Source organism: Prionailurus bengalensis, chromosome C1, assembly GCF_016509475.1.
Source record: "Prionailurus bengalensis isolate Pbe53 chromosome C1, Fcat_Pben_1.1_paternal_pri, whole genome shotgun sequence".
Classification (NCBI taxonomy): Eukaryota; Metazoa; Chordata; class Mammalia; order Carnivora; family Felidae; genus Prionailurus; species Prionailurus bengalensis.
In genome coordinates this window covers 186,250,663-186,264,646 of record NC_057345.1, presented here as the reverse complement: position 1 = coordinate 186,264,646, position 13,984 = coordinate 186,250,663, and the positions used below count along the sequence as shown (strand labels likewise).

The 13,984-nt window shown below is 42.5% G+C and overlaps 1 pseudogene; it reads right to left on the bottom strand.

The window, feature by feature from the left end:
• Positions 1-13,223: 13,223 nt before the first annotated feature.
• Positions 13,224-13,573, bottom strand: LOC122481616 (annotated as a pseudogene).
• Between the last annotated feature and the right edge of the window lie 411 nt (positions 13,574-13,984).

Sequence of the window (13,984 nt, the reverse complement as noted above, 5' to 3'; positions counted from 1 at the left end):
ACTTTGAGAATAAATATGGAAAGATTGCTTTTTTAAAAATTCTTGGTTACTTAAAAACTTAACATTCTGATTTTTTCCTCCTCTGCTGCTTTACTTGATTGCCTTGTATGATGTATTGTTTTCACTGAGTCTGTACTTCTTCTCAGAGTGCAGAAACAGGACTGAAGAGGAAGTCAGTTTCTGCCTTCCTAACACCTGACATGTATTGAATAATGGCCAGTTGGCTGTATTTAAACAATGAATACATTATTCGTGCATTTTATTGAAGCAGATACATGTTTAAGCACTGTGCGAAAGTGTCCTTATGTATCCTACTTTTACATTTACTTTGAAACTTCCTAGTCCTTGAGGTATTTTTATGGTCAGGCACATATGCATGCAATGATTGTATGACCACCCTTGGATTATGTATTGCATCTAATGAAATTAGCTTTTTTGCTCACCCCTGGGCAACCTTTGGAAATAAGACAATAGTCTCAGTTGTTTATTTCCTGAGAAATGTTAATGATTAACTTGAAAAAGGAAGAATTTCTTTTACCCCACTGCCTAATTTTTCATAATTCCGTACAATTGCTGTGTACCTTATCTTTGTTTAATATATCCCATGCAAGATATTAACTTGTATAACATTGGTGTACATGAATTTTTGGCTAGGGAGAAAGCACTACCGTACCTAAAGACTTTAGTTCTTTCCAGTTGGGGTGATTGTTTTTTTATATTAAGCCTTGTCCACAGCCAGAACATGTTGAATTCAGGCTTTGCTTTAATGGTTGTAAGATAAAGCATCAATCTGATTTATTTGGATACTAACTACCTTTTGCCTGAATCCACATAGCAACTAATGTTTTCCACATGTGCCCAGCAGATCTTTATTGGTGTACTCCAGCACGATGTGAAATCCTAAAGAAATATGTGTGACTGCAACTAGGCTAAGAGTTTGCAGTGTCTGGGGAGTGTTCTTCAGGATAGGCCTAGGTGGGCAACTCAATGTAAAAGTTGGGAGATACCTACTGCCTTGTGGCGGATGAAGCATTTGGCTTTTAACCATGGCTGTCTGCAGGATAATTAGTGGCAGGTTAGGTCCTCTGTTGGACTAGGCCTTGGTCTCTGGGCTAACATAGGGGTCATCCATAGCAGGTTGGGCTGAAGTTTGCTTGCTTGATGGCTTGATGTCTGAGTGTCTGGATTGGTACAAGAGTGCTAGAAGCATAGCACTGAGCATTGTATCTTTACTGTCTCTTTTCATTTGCCTAATGGTACTATTAGGTAGGTACTAGTATTCTCTTCCATTTTATTATGAGGAAGCTGAAGGGCAGAAAAGTTAAATGCCTTGGTCACAGCGATAGCAAATGATGGGGGAAAGATGTGAACCCTGACAGTTTGACTCTAGGTACCCATTTGTTTGGGGTCTGCTCTTTATAATTCCTGACGCAGGCTACATGATAGAATGGAAAGGGCATAGGCTTTATGAATAGAGAGCCCTTAGGTCAAATCCCAATTTTGTGCTTAATATGTGGATGTCTTGGAATCCATGATCTAGCCTCTCTGGGATTCAATTTCATCATCTGTAAAATGGAGTTGCTGGGAGGATTAAATGAGATAATCCATATTAATTAATGCCCAGTCTGCCAACTAAATGTCCAAAAATGCCAGTTCATTTGCCTCCAAACTACTGACTTATATTCCTTCTGGCACCTTAAATAGATCTCCCAATGTGATCCTTACTTACCGTGCTGGAAATGGCACCACAGTCACACTGCTAAGCTACCATCACTCCAATAGATGCTTCTCAATTTGGGGCCTTGGCCAAAGTTCCAGGAGTTTTGTTTCCCTTCAAGCAGAGGTAAATCCATCCAGACATCCTCCTTTTAAGCACCGAGGGCTGCATCTGTTTTAGACCAAAAATAATACCTTGTGATTGGAAATGTTTCAGTAACATCATTTGTGTGTTTTATTGAAGCGGAGGTTACAATTATTAGCGACACCAGGAATTTCAGACATTTAAACACAGTTTTGACTTCTCCAGAGCAAACCACATCCCTGTGCAATTATTAGTTTATCTAAATACCTTCCATCTGAACCCTAAACTGGAGCTGGCCTCTGTGGGAGGTGGTCCCTCTGAGGACACACTTTCCACTGCAGTCAGTACAGGCAGACAAAGCTGGAGCTCAGCTGGAGGTTGCAAGAAAGGTGACTTGGTTCTCCTAGCTAGTAATTTGCTCCCTGGCTTGGGTCACTTCCTAGTCACAGCAAATTTGGGTAGGTTATTCCAAATCCCTGTTTGAAGCTGACCTTAAGAATTTAAAAGAATTAAAAACAAGGTTTTCCTTCCCTTGGAGTCTACTCCTTCTGTCACATGATCTCTCTGTAGCACCCATTTCAGCCAGCCACTCATAACCCAACCTCTGTGCAAGAGAAAGAATTCAAAAACCAGCCTATCCTTCAAAGCCTCAGAATCTTACTTCCAGCTGTGGTGTAAACATTCTTATTGCTATATTTTTTGCTTATTGCATTTTAACAATAGTATTTAACTAGAAAACAACCATAGTGCCTTCTAAATTTGAGGTAAGTAATCAGAATGGGTGGCCATATTGTGTTAGTAGAGAAGAGGAATTAGGTTTCCTTTGAAAATGACATGATTACCACTTGACGTATGATGTAGGGATTATGATCTCCACCTACAGATGAGGAACGAAGGCTCACAGTAAGACATGTGTACATGATCACACATAGGCAGTAGGGCCAGGTTTTGAACCATGTCCATGCCATCCAAAGCCTATAGTTTTTCACCCACTTACTGCTGCTTAAGTTTGGGAGAAGCAAGGAGACAAGGTCTGCAACTCAACCAGGGACCCTAAGCACATGTCACAGAGTCACAGACTCTGACTGGCTACTATTTATTGTTGTTGTTGTTTTAAATCTGTCTATTCTCACTCAAAACTGAAACACTTAGTTGGGTCAGTTTTCAAGTTTCTAAAACACTGACATTCAACAGGAAGTTGTTGAGCATGCCTTGTAGTGCACTGGGAATGTGGGAGACGTTCTCAGGAACCAAGTCAAAGATGAGGAGCTACTGAAAATGTTTTAGCTGGAGCATCATGGGAACCTACTTAAGGGTTGGGAAGATGGTAGGCAGCAGTATGAAGATGGATTAGGAGGACTGAAGATGAGACACTTCAGAGGGCATTTTTCTGACCCAGGCATGAAATCGTGAGAGTCTGACCAATACTTTCTCACACCAAAATTAAAGAACAATGGAGGCCTTCTGTGGGTTGTTGTACCTGGTGGGGTTTCTTAGCAAGCAGTCCCAATATTGCCATGTTTCTCTCTTCAGCTACCTCTCATATTCCAGCACCTTGGGGGAGGGGACAGTTCCATTCTGGAGTGCTGCCTTTCCTTTACAAGGCCTAACTCATTTGGTGCTGAAGGCAGAAGTGGCATGTTGGATTACAGGGAGATGCATCAGCAAGAGCCTTACCTGGTGGATGGATGGATGAAACAACCCTACCCACTGAGAAACTGGGTAGTTTATGTGGCTGGAGCAGAGGAAGCAAAGGAAGAGTCTTGGTGAGAGGTAAGACAGTGTTTAGATCACAAAAGCTCTTCTAGGCCATATGTAACAGAGGCTCAACCATACACCATCAGGCAATGCAGAGCCATAAAGAGGTTTTAAGCCAACCTGGGTGAAAAGGTGAAGTAATGTGCACATTTTCATTTTGTAAAAATCACTCAGACAAAACTGGAGGCAGGGCCACCACTGAGAGACTATTGCAGTAATCTCAGAAAGGATAGTGAAAGCCTGAACTAAGGTAGTATTTGAAGTAAAGGGGAGGGGAGGATGGAAAAGAGAGATGTTAAGGCCATAGAATCCATTGGCCTTGGTGACTGATTGGATGTGGTGTGGGAAGTGGAATCTAAGAGGGATCCTGGGTGTCTCCAGAGTTCTAGATTGGGTGATATTGAGCTTCCCTGAGATGTGGGACAGGGAAGGAGGACTTGATGCAGGAGGATAGTCAGGAACTCAGTCCGGGGCTGTTGCATTTGAGGGTCTGTGGGACCCCCACCCCCACCCCCGAGTGGAGCTTGAGGCCTGGGAGGCAGATACATGGAAGGGGCTCAATCTCACAAGGAAACCTCAGGGCAGAAATCCTCTGAGCACAGGTGTCAGTGGAAGAAAGAAGATGAGACTGGAAGGAAGAGAGTGAGGAAAAAGAACCAGGGCATTAGCAGCTGGTTTTAGAAGAAAGGATGTAAAGACTCACCTGCTTTTCTTCTCAAAGGCACTCCATTGTGAGGTGGGATATGTATAATGAACCTTATTTTCAAACAGCAGAGAATTATGTCCAACTCTCAGGTGACTGATTCATTCATTCTTTATTATTCCAGTTTTTTTTTTAATTTTAAATGTTCAACCAAAATGTATCAAACTTAATTTAAAATTTAAAAAATCTTTATTACTCTCATCACTCAACTGTACTCAACTTCTTCTATCACAACCCCAGCAAAATATTTGAAAAGCCATGTGCTTTACTCCAGATGTCATTCATTCATTCATGCATTCTCTCTTGCATTTTGATTGTCAACTTTTCCTCCTAAGTGTTCATTGAGCACCTCTTATATGTCGAGTACTGCTCAGGCCCTCAAGGTATAGTGGTACATGACAGACAAGGCCCCTAATCTTGTGGAGTTTACATGGTGGTGGAGAGAGATAATAAAACAATATGGAAGCAAGAAAATTTCAGCATGTCCACTGAGATATTGGCATATACCTACATTATCTCATGAATTTAATTAAAAGGAAAAGACTTGGTAGAATTTTGACATGTGTGCAAGTAGTAACGGATTTCTGGGCCCTTTTAAAGTATGTTTCAGTTGGTAAAATTTCTGGAATCTGTTGACCTTCCAGGTGAACACTTAGGTGCCTTTGATTTGTTGTTGCTGTTGTTGTTGTTGTTGTTGCTGTTGTTATGGTTTCTGAACAGACTCCCTCCACCTCCTCTCCTAATAGCTGTCTGCCTCTGGTTCAGGTGAAGCAGGAAACAAGGTATGACATTGTAAGAGTGCTCAGACTCTCCCTCCATGGGCCCGAATGAGGTTCCTGGGCATGTGACTGTAATCCACTTGGGTGTGACTGTGCTGTTGCTCCCCAGGAATGCCCTTCTTGGAGCAGTGGGAGCTCAGATGTGGAATGGACTTGCCTTGCTCCCCCAGCTCTATTTAAGCAATCTCTTCCTGAGTGACACCCACATGTAGTCCTGTGAAAACAAAGTTCTTCAAATTACAGAATCAGGTGATCCTACATTGAGGCAGTTGGGCCAGTCAAAACTGCACTTGATGAATGAATAATTCGAGAGCTTCTTTATAAAAGTGACGGGTTTTTAAATGGCCACCATATGGGGGCAGGCAGGTGGCTGGCAAAGGTTTCTGTCCTGCTTTTGCTAGACAGGCTGCCCTCCAGCATGCTGTCAATGAAGGGCACTGATACAAAGTGATTCCTGAAGCCTCGTGCCAGGCTGTGTCTTGACAGAGGACACTCCTGCCTGAGCAGGCGGCAGGTGCTGGACCCGGCTAAGCCCTGAGCTCGCCCGCAGTTATGCTGTCAGCCTCTTTCAGCTCTAATGCTTCGTGACAACTGCCTACCTGGACTATGATAATGGCAGAAAACCTCTGCAAAATTGATGGGGAATTTCACACAGAAGAGTGGCTTCTCGTGTTATGTGAGGCAGAACACTCTGGTTCTCTTTGCCAGTGGGAGACAGAAGGTTAGGGTCAAGACCTGGGCAATGGTGTAGCTTTGAAAATCCAAATTTGCGGTTGACTCAACCTCCTCCCTGGCTCTGCGTGTCACATGCATTTGTTTTCTCTCGAATGCATGAGCCTCAGCTGTTCTCGAAAAAATGTTACCAAAAGATTATCCTTGAACTGGATTCCTCATGACATTAAGTAACATAGAAGGCTGACAGTAAATGTAAGGAGTCAATGCTTCCACTCTGGATCAAGGAGGATCAAATCCCGCATTGTCCTCGATTGTCTGGATTAAGCTGAATGTTTTGCGTGAATTATACAGCTGATTGAAGCTTATTCAGCGGTTCGTAGTCAGCCATTTATGCCTTGCAACTTAACACCCTTCTTCTGCACAGATCAAAAACACATTTTTATCTCAAAACTCTGCTGTCAGTTGGCTCATCGAATTTATTAAAACTAAAGTAATGGACTTCACTGTTTTGTTTCCTAGCCTGTAGGAGTGGGAAAGATACAGCTAACCTGAGAGACCTCGGAGAGCTGAGCGGTAATCAGAGAAGTAAAACAGACCCTACTTATTGGAAAACCAAATGACATAATGCACATAAAGTGGGCATCAAGGTGCCTCTGTGAATGTTAGCGCTCGTTATTTATTATAATAAAAAATTTTAATTGTACTAGGATTTGGGGCACTTCTGTCATTGTTCAGATGCTGATAATTAATTCCTCTTCCTCTCATCTTTGTACCTATAGAGGTCGGAAAGGGGCAGCGGGCTGGTCGCCTTGTATCCGTATGTCTGTTAGACTGTTAGCAACTGTGTGAATGTGTGGGGCATGCTTACAGACAGGTGCCCTGGAAAATATACCTCCGCTGTGTCTGGAGAGTATACCAACCTTTAAAACACGTGAGACTTCAGGCTATTTCTGATATTAGATAATTGATAGAAAGACTGTGTGATTCTGCCATAAAGTTGAAAACTGACTCTAACAAAAACATATGCCTGAATAAACATTTTAAACTGATACTTTCCACTTCTTTCCTCACCCTTCCTCTCGTTGGAAACTCTTGGCGTTCCAGAACTGTCGGTGCCACAGTCTGTGTCACATCCAGCAGAGCATCATTTTCAAATAGGCAATGGTGAACCTGTTTTGATGGCAAAGATCATTTTAAAGGATTAAAAAAAATTCCATGACATCCCGGATATCAAAATTTCCTATGGTGTTCACAGCTTTAACTACCGATCTTATACTTATTTTATCTTATTCTACTTCGTATTATTTAACACTTTTGTTGCATTTACTCTATAGCAGGTACTATGCTAAACACTTTCCAAGTGAGTCAATGCTCATTTAATCTTCACAAACCTTTTCGAGGTGAGTACTATTATTAACTCCCTCTTACAGATGATAAAACTGAGGCAAAGAGAGAAAGAAACACACCCTAAGTCTGTGTTCTTAATCACCGCACCCCGTCTGTAGTCAGTGTTTCAGGACAGCCACACTGTATTTCAAAGAGTACATCAAGCTTTGAGGCTAATTTTTCCCATATGAATTTGGGTGTCTTGCAGGATATCTTACTAAACTTCAGAGGAGTTTTAATTTTGTAGTTTTCTCTTAAAAATTGGGCATTGCTCCTCACTGATTGTTTTAGCTTTGAGCATTTCAACTTTTTTGAGTGTAAAAAAAGCTTTCTTTAATAGTGAAAGCTTTGTCATAGTCCTCACGGACCCTCATCCCTTGAGATAATTTTGAAAGAAAAAAGAGGAAATGGCAGCCTTACACTACCCATGACCACCGTCTTACCCCTGGGACCCCCACACGATATACTCAGCTTGAAAAGAAACTCAGCCGCTCTAGATCTGGGATCCTTAAGAAGAAGGTCAGGACCTGGGGCCGAGGGGGTTGCAGGTGCAGGGCACTAATGTTTCCGGTGCCATGGGTGGCGGGGAACCTTGCTGCCGGGCCCTGGGAGGAGAAGGCAGACCCAGTGGCTGCTGCAGGAGGCCCCTGCTGTCAGCACAGAGGCCCTTGCCGCCTGCTGGCACTTCCACGAGAGGCCTCCTGGAGGAGAAACTCCACCCTCATTTCCCACAGTCCGCCAGTCTCGCACTGCCCTGGCTCCAGAAGCCTGAGCCGCTTGCTACTCGCGGACCCACTCCACGACATGAGCTGGCAGAGCAGGCAAAGGGGTCTCACTGGAAGATGAGATACTGAGCTGCCATGCATGGGTGAAGATTTTAAGAAAGAAGAGAACTGAAACAACAACAACAAACAAAAAAGAAGGAGGATTGCTTTAGCAATGCTTTGGGAAATGCTAGAGCCAGACAGCAGAACCAGAATTTTCAAATCGGAACAGTTCGCCAGTGGAAGGGAGAAAGAACCCATCCCACTGAAACAAAATGAGTGATCTGTAAGCTCACATGGAAAAACAATTTCGAGCAAATAGCAAAGAAACAAAGTGGAAGAAATAAAACTCATGAGTGAGAAGGTGGGATAAGAAATAAGAAAGACAAATCCAGGAGCTCTAATAACCCTTCCTGAAGGAGAAAAAGTACGAAATGGAAAAGAAGCAGTTACAGGAGTGAGTGCACGGACACACCCGTGCGTGTGTGCATGCCCACGTGTATGTGTGTGAGTCCCTGCGCTGAACAAACACTTGAGTTTTCAGATTGAAATGGGTCATCAAGTCTCAAGAAGAATTAATATTAAAAATGCTCTCAAGGAAGCATGTAATTTCCCCCTACTTCCTCTGTATTATGATCTACTTTTGATGAGTACACTGATAGAGGAGGGTTTTTTTGTTTGTTCGCAAAGAAAAAATCCAGTTAGTTCCAGTGTAAAGCACTTTTTCTCAAGGTGGGGATAATGACAATGACCAGAACAGATTCAATTCCTGCCTCAGAGCTTACAGTCCAGTGGGCTATACCAATAAGTATTAAAATGGTGTATGTTATATACCCATGATAGTAGAAACCTGGGGAGCTGTGAGCACGCAGGTGAGGACCACCTAACTCAGATTGGAGTGCTGTCTGCCCTAAGACCTGAGGAGGTTAACACAAGTTAGCCAGAAGAGGAGAAAGTGTTCCAGGAGAGGGGAGGGAGAGTGTGTTGCAAGAATTGGAAGAAATCTCGGTGGCAAGATTCAGGGAAAGGAGTTGGGGGCCGGGGAGGCAGAGACAGAAGAAGGAGAGAGTTAAACTGGTGCCAGATCAAGTATCAAGCGCTTTCTATGTTTTGGGCACCATTCTGGGTATTTAATCCTCATGATGGTCATATGATGTAGGTGCATCCCCATTTCTCAGATGAGGAAATTGAAGCAAGGAGAGGTTAACTAACTTGATCAAGTTTACCCAGCCAGTTAAATGGCGGAGCCAGGCAGTCTGGCTCGAGAGCCCACACCCTAAGAATGTTGACAAAGGAAGGATTTTATTTTTCAGTACTGGTTGACCTTAGGAACCGTATCTAGTGGTTTCAGACATAAGAAGATAGTCTTTGCTAAACCACCCTCGCACAGCCCCACTGCAGTAGCTGACACATAGGCCTGCCTGTCGCATCTGTGGACTTATCTGAGTGCTCTTAAACCATGGGTAAATGATCCCCAGGCTGTCTTTAAGATAATTAGAAACAAATGGAAAATAGTTCTCCTATATTATCAACAGCATATCAGCAAAACTTGTGTCTTAAAATGTGCATTCAATTTCTAATATTAAAAAACATAGTTAAAGCCATATGTTGGGTATTATCACGCATCTTTGTGAAATTAGTAGGAGACCCATTTGAATAACCATTTTGTTTAGATCAAACTTACTGGAGGATTTTTTTAAAAGTCTTTCCTCCCTTTTCCTCTGACCCCTCTGCAAAGCCAAATATGAAAGAAAAACTCTGTGTGTATGTGAATGTGTGCATGCGTGTGCATATGTGTGTCCGCATATGTGGGTGCCTGCAGTAGGGATAGAGCATCAGAAAACAAAGCCATAGGTATGGGAGATTGTAGTTTGGAGAGTTGGTTGAAAGGTGGGGAAGCCAGAAACTGTTCAAGAAGAATATAGGTTGTTGGTAATTAACACATCGTGGACCCAAAAGAGCTCTTCCTTTTCCTTTATTTTCTTTTTCTTTCTTTAGCCTAGAACTTTGGTGGAGGGGAGTGCTGGTCTGTTTTGTCTAATCTTCTAGTTATTCCCCTAAAAGCCTAATGACCATATCATGTAGCTCTAGGAGAAAGCCTTTTAAAATCTCTGCCCAATCAATGCTTGGGAAACTTTAATCATTGTTGTTTTGCTAATTTCCCCATTTAAGGTCATCATACGTAAGTAAACACTGGGTAGACTGGATTTTCTGAAATGAGCAGTCCCTTGAAAGATATGCCTTCAATATTACCTTCTATTTCTAAGGAATGAGAATCATGAAAGGAGTTACCCTGATATATTTGGGAATACAAAATGTTAAACAACCGTTTCATACCAACCAGTGAGACATCTAAATGTTGTGCAGACATGAATTCATAGTGGGCCCTAATGAATGCTGGGAAGAAAATCCATCAATATCACCAACTAGAATGTTAGAAGGCAAGAGTCCTGTGGATTCCTGCAAATTAAAACAAAACAAAAAAATACATTTTGTTACAAATTAGTTGGTGTTCCATAGAAGACACAAGCAAAGAAGTAGATGACTTAAAAAAAAATTAAAGGATGAAAGCATATTTCTGATCACGGAAACTGAAGAGGGCCTTGTAAAACACAGAGTTTAGCCAAGGTAAGAAAAACAAAACTCAGGAGTAAACATGAAATCAGTTGATTTAGTCTGCCTTAAGTAAAATTGAACAACAACAGAATCTCTTGATTGTAGGAGCTGAATCAGCAAATAGAAGAAAAATCTCCCAAAGAATCAACCCTATATTTACAACCCACTTGAGGTTTTTCACTCTGACAGACTAGTCACTAAGTATAGACGGTCCTCCCACTCTTGGTTTGTACAACTTTAAATTTGTCTCTTTCTTTGGTCTGGGCCCCAGGATATATTCTAAGGTCAGACTGTGTCACCTTGTGCATTTTAATTGATGCTTCATCTATAAAAAAGAGGCTAACATTTTCCATGAGAAGTTTTCTCACGCAGAAATGTAGTGGAAACTCACCTCACTCTCATTGCCTAATAGGGGCAAACATAAAGAAGGCCAGTGGGACTAAAAACCATTGAGTTTGATAAATATGTATGGGAGATCTACTTATGTACAATATTTGGTTAGATGTGGCAAGATAAGCAAACCTATCTCTTACCTTCGCAGCTGTGTGCATGCTAGTGGGAAGCTAAGACAGGTGAATATCCCAGTGTGAGACAAGCAGGGCTAGAAAAGAAACAGAGCTAATTTTTTTTTTTAAACCTAAGTATTGTTTGTGTTCAAAGCAGGAAGCAACAGCATTCCAGATGAGGCAGTTGGGGAGGGTGGCATTTTCCTTAGACTCTAGGAAAGGGAGAAGATTTTGAGAGGCAGGCAGTCTCAGAGGAGAAGAGCATGGGTAATGACTCCCATGGAGAAGGAAGCTGTTGGTAGTGCACTGTGATGGGGCCAGCCGTGGGGAGGGGGAGCACAGTGATGGTCTGGCAGGGAGGGGAGGCAGGATGCAGTGATGGGGCTGGAGAGGGTTGTGGGGAGGGGGAAGGGACCAGTGACGGGGATGGTGAGGAGGGAACAGGGGTGGGGCACAGTGACTGGGCCAGAAGGAGTTGGGGGGCACAGTGATGGGGCCGGCGGGGTGAGGGAGCTAGAGCCAGTTGGTGGGTTGGAGCTGTTGGTTCGCAGCCTGAAATGCCTTGCAGAAGTAGTTGTAGTGGACATTCAAGAGCTAGCTGTAGAGAAGATAGAGCTAGAATGACTCTCTACCTTGGCTCAGAGAATACAGCTATGTCAAAGAGGCGCAATATTAATAGCCAAAATGTGACTTAAACTGAATACCAAACTCTGCTTGTCCTCCAAAGTAAATAAAAAGGAACTGATTCTTAATCACAGCCACCTCTCTCCCACCTTGGCTTTCCTTCTCCTCAAAGTCCTCATCTTCAAGCTTTTAGCACTTCCTATGATTCACCCCTATGCCAACTGTTTCGATTTTATTCTCTTTCCTTCATTCTCTGTAGGCCTAGCTCTTTCCAAGCAGGCTGTTGTCATCTCTCTCCCAAGTCTCTTTCCTCTGGCCCCTCTGGCTTGTCAATCTTTGCTCATTTTGGGGTGGAAATTTAATCTAGTGGTAGGCCTTTTATGTTCTCAAGTCCAAAGAGCATGAATGAGACCCTGAGATAGTGACAATGGAGAGAAAGGGACAGATCGAAGAGACCTTTAATGGCAGAACAAAAAATAGGATTTGGCAGCAGATAAGGTGAAGAGAAGCAGTCAAAAGCAGCATAAGGTTTCAGGTGAATGTTGAGTAGTTGCAGATGGACAGACAACTCTGGGAGAGGAACTTTTGAGGGAAGATGACGATCATAGGCTCTGTGGTTGGCATATTAAACCTGAGGTTGGTTTAGAAGAATATTAAAAATGATAGAATTTCAAGAATTGTAAGCATTTGTCTAGTAAGTGCTCAGATAGAAGTTTAATAGATAAATTTTCACAAAGAGTCTGGGCATTTGGGTGGGCATGATTTTTATTTATTTATTTATTTATTTATTTTTTTAGAGAGAGAGAGAGCATGAGCAAACAGGGGAGGGGCAGAGGCAGAGGGAGAGAGAGAATCTCAAGCAGGCTCCATGCCCAGCATGGAGCTCATCATGGAGCCTGTCACGGGGCTCGATTACATGACCATGTGATCACAACCTGAGCCAAAATCAGGGGTCTGATGCTTAACCAACTGGGCCACGTAGGCACCCATAGGTGGGCAAGATTTTAACACGTGTCATTATGAGTAAAGATACTATGAAATAGCTGTCTGTGATATTTCAGCTTTATCCTACAGGCAATGAGAAGTCACTGTAAGTCTTTGAACTAAGAAGTAACTTGAAGACAATTTTTTTTTCATATGAGATAAAAAAGACCATTTGGAAGGAGGATGGATTGGAGTAAGGGAGAAATTCAAGGAGATTTTTGCAGTAATAAAAGGGTGAGGTAATGGTTTATGAATAAAAGGGGTTATGAAACTATGTTGGAAACTGTGGAGTGGAAACGAAGAAACAAATAGAGATGTTTAAAGGAGGGAGTGTGTCAGTTAAGAGTGTGGTTCAGGGCTCCAGAAGATCTGGTTCAAGTTTTGCTTCTCAGATGCTTCTTCTTCACTGCATGACCTTGGGCAAATATAGTTATTCAGTGCCTCTATAAGCCTCAGTTTCCTTACCTATACAATGAATATGAATAGTGCACCATCACATTAAATGGTTATAAGGATTAAAGAAAAAAAGTCACATAAAGTTCTTAGCACAATGTTATAAAACTAGTTAAGAATGCATTTTCTTTTTTGCCCATTAATGCATTGTATTTGCACATATGTATTATATCTCTAGAAAAAGAATCCCAATGTTTTTCCTCCTGTGTGTTTTTGTCTTACTTTTCCATGGTCTGTGATGCCAGCTGAGGGTGTCAGTACAATGAAACCAAACTGGCAGGACAGGAGCAGATTATTCTGCCATTTTTCTAGCTCTTTGACTTGTTCATCCAATCTAGGACTGATCACTCCACACTTGTTTAACCTGCCTGTGAGGCTCACAATATTCCCAGCTTTGTGATCATCAATCACCATACTTCATCATCATAGTTAGAAACCGGATGATGGCCTAATAAGAAAGTGACATTACCTCTCTTTTCAGCATTGTTAATGCTCTTGAGAAGATCTGCTAGGACATTCATGTGCACCACTATTGTGGCATGGAAAGATGGCAGAGAGAGCAAAGAATGCATGTTATTACTAAAAGTACAGTCCTTAGCAACAGCAGTGATGGTGAAGAGTGAAAGAATCAACAGGACCAGATGCCTAATTGAGTATGAGTAAAAGGAAAGGGGTCACTGATGACAAGTTTTGAACTTGGGTTACTGCAAGTGAGACCACAGAAGCCAGGAAGTCAAGAGGGGGAGCTGAAAATGACCAGGAGGCTGGTTTTTGCCATGTGGAATGGAGGAGGTGGCCCTGCCCTTTGGCACCAAGGAGGAGACAGCCCCACCTCCTGATCCTGCCCTCTGGGCCTCTGAACTGCCTTTGGGGCATTCTTCCCTGTCTTAAACATGAACACATGCTCATTGTGGGATAGGTCTGTCACCCCATTT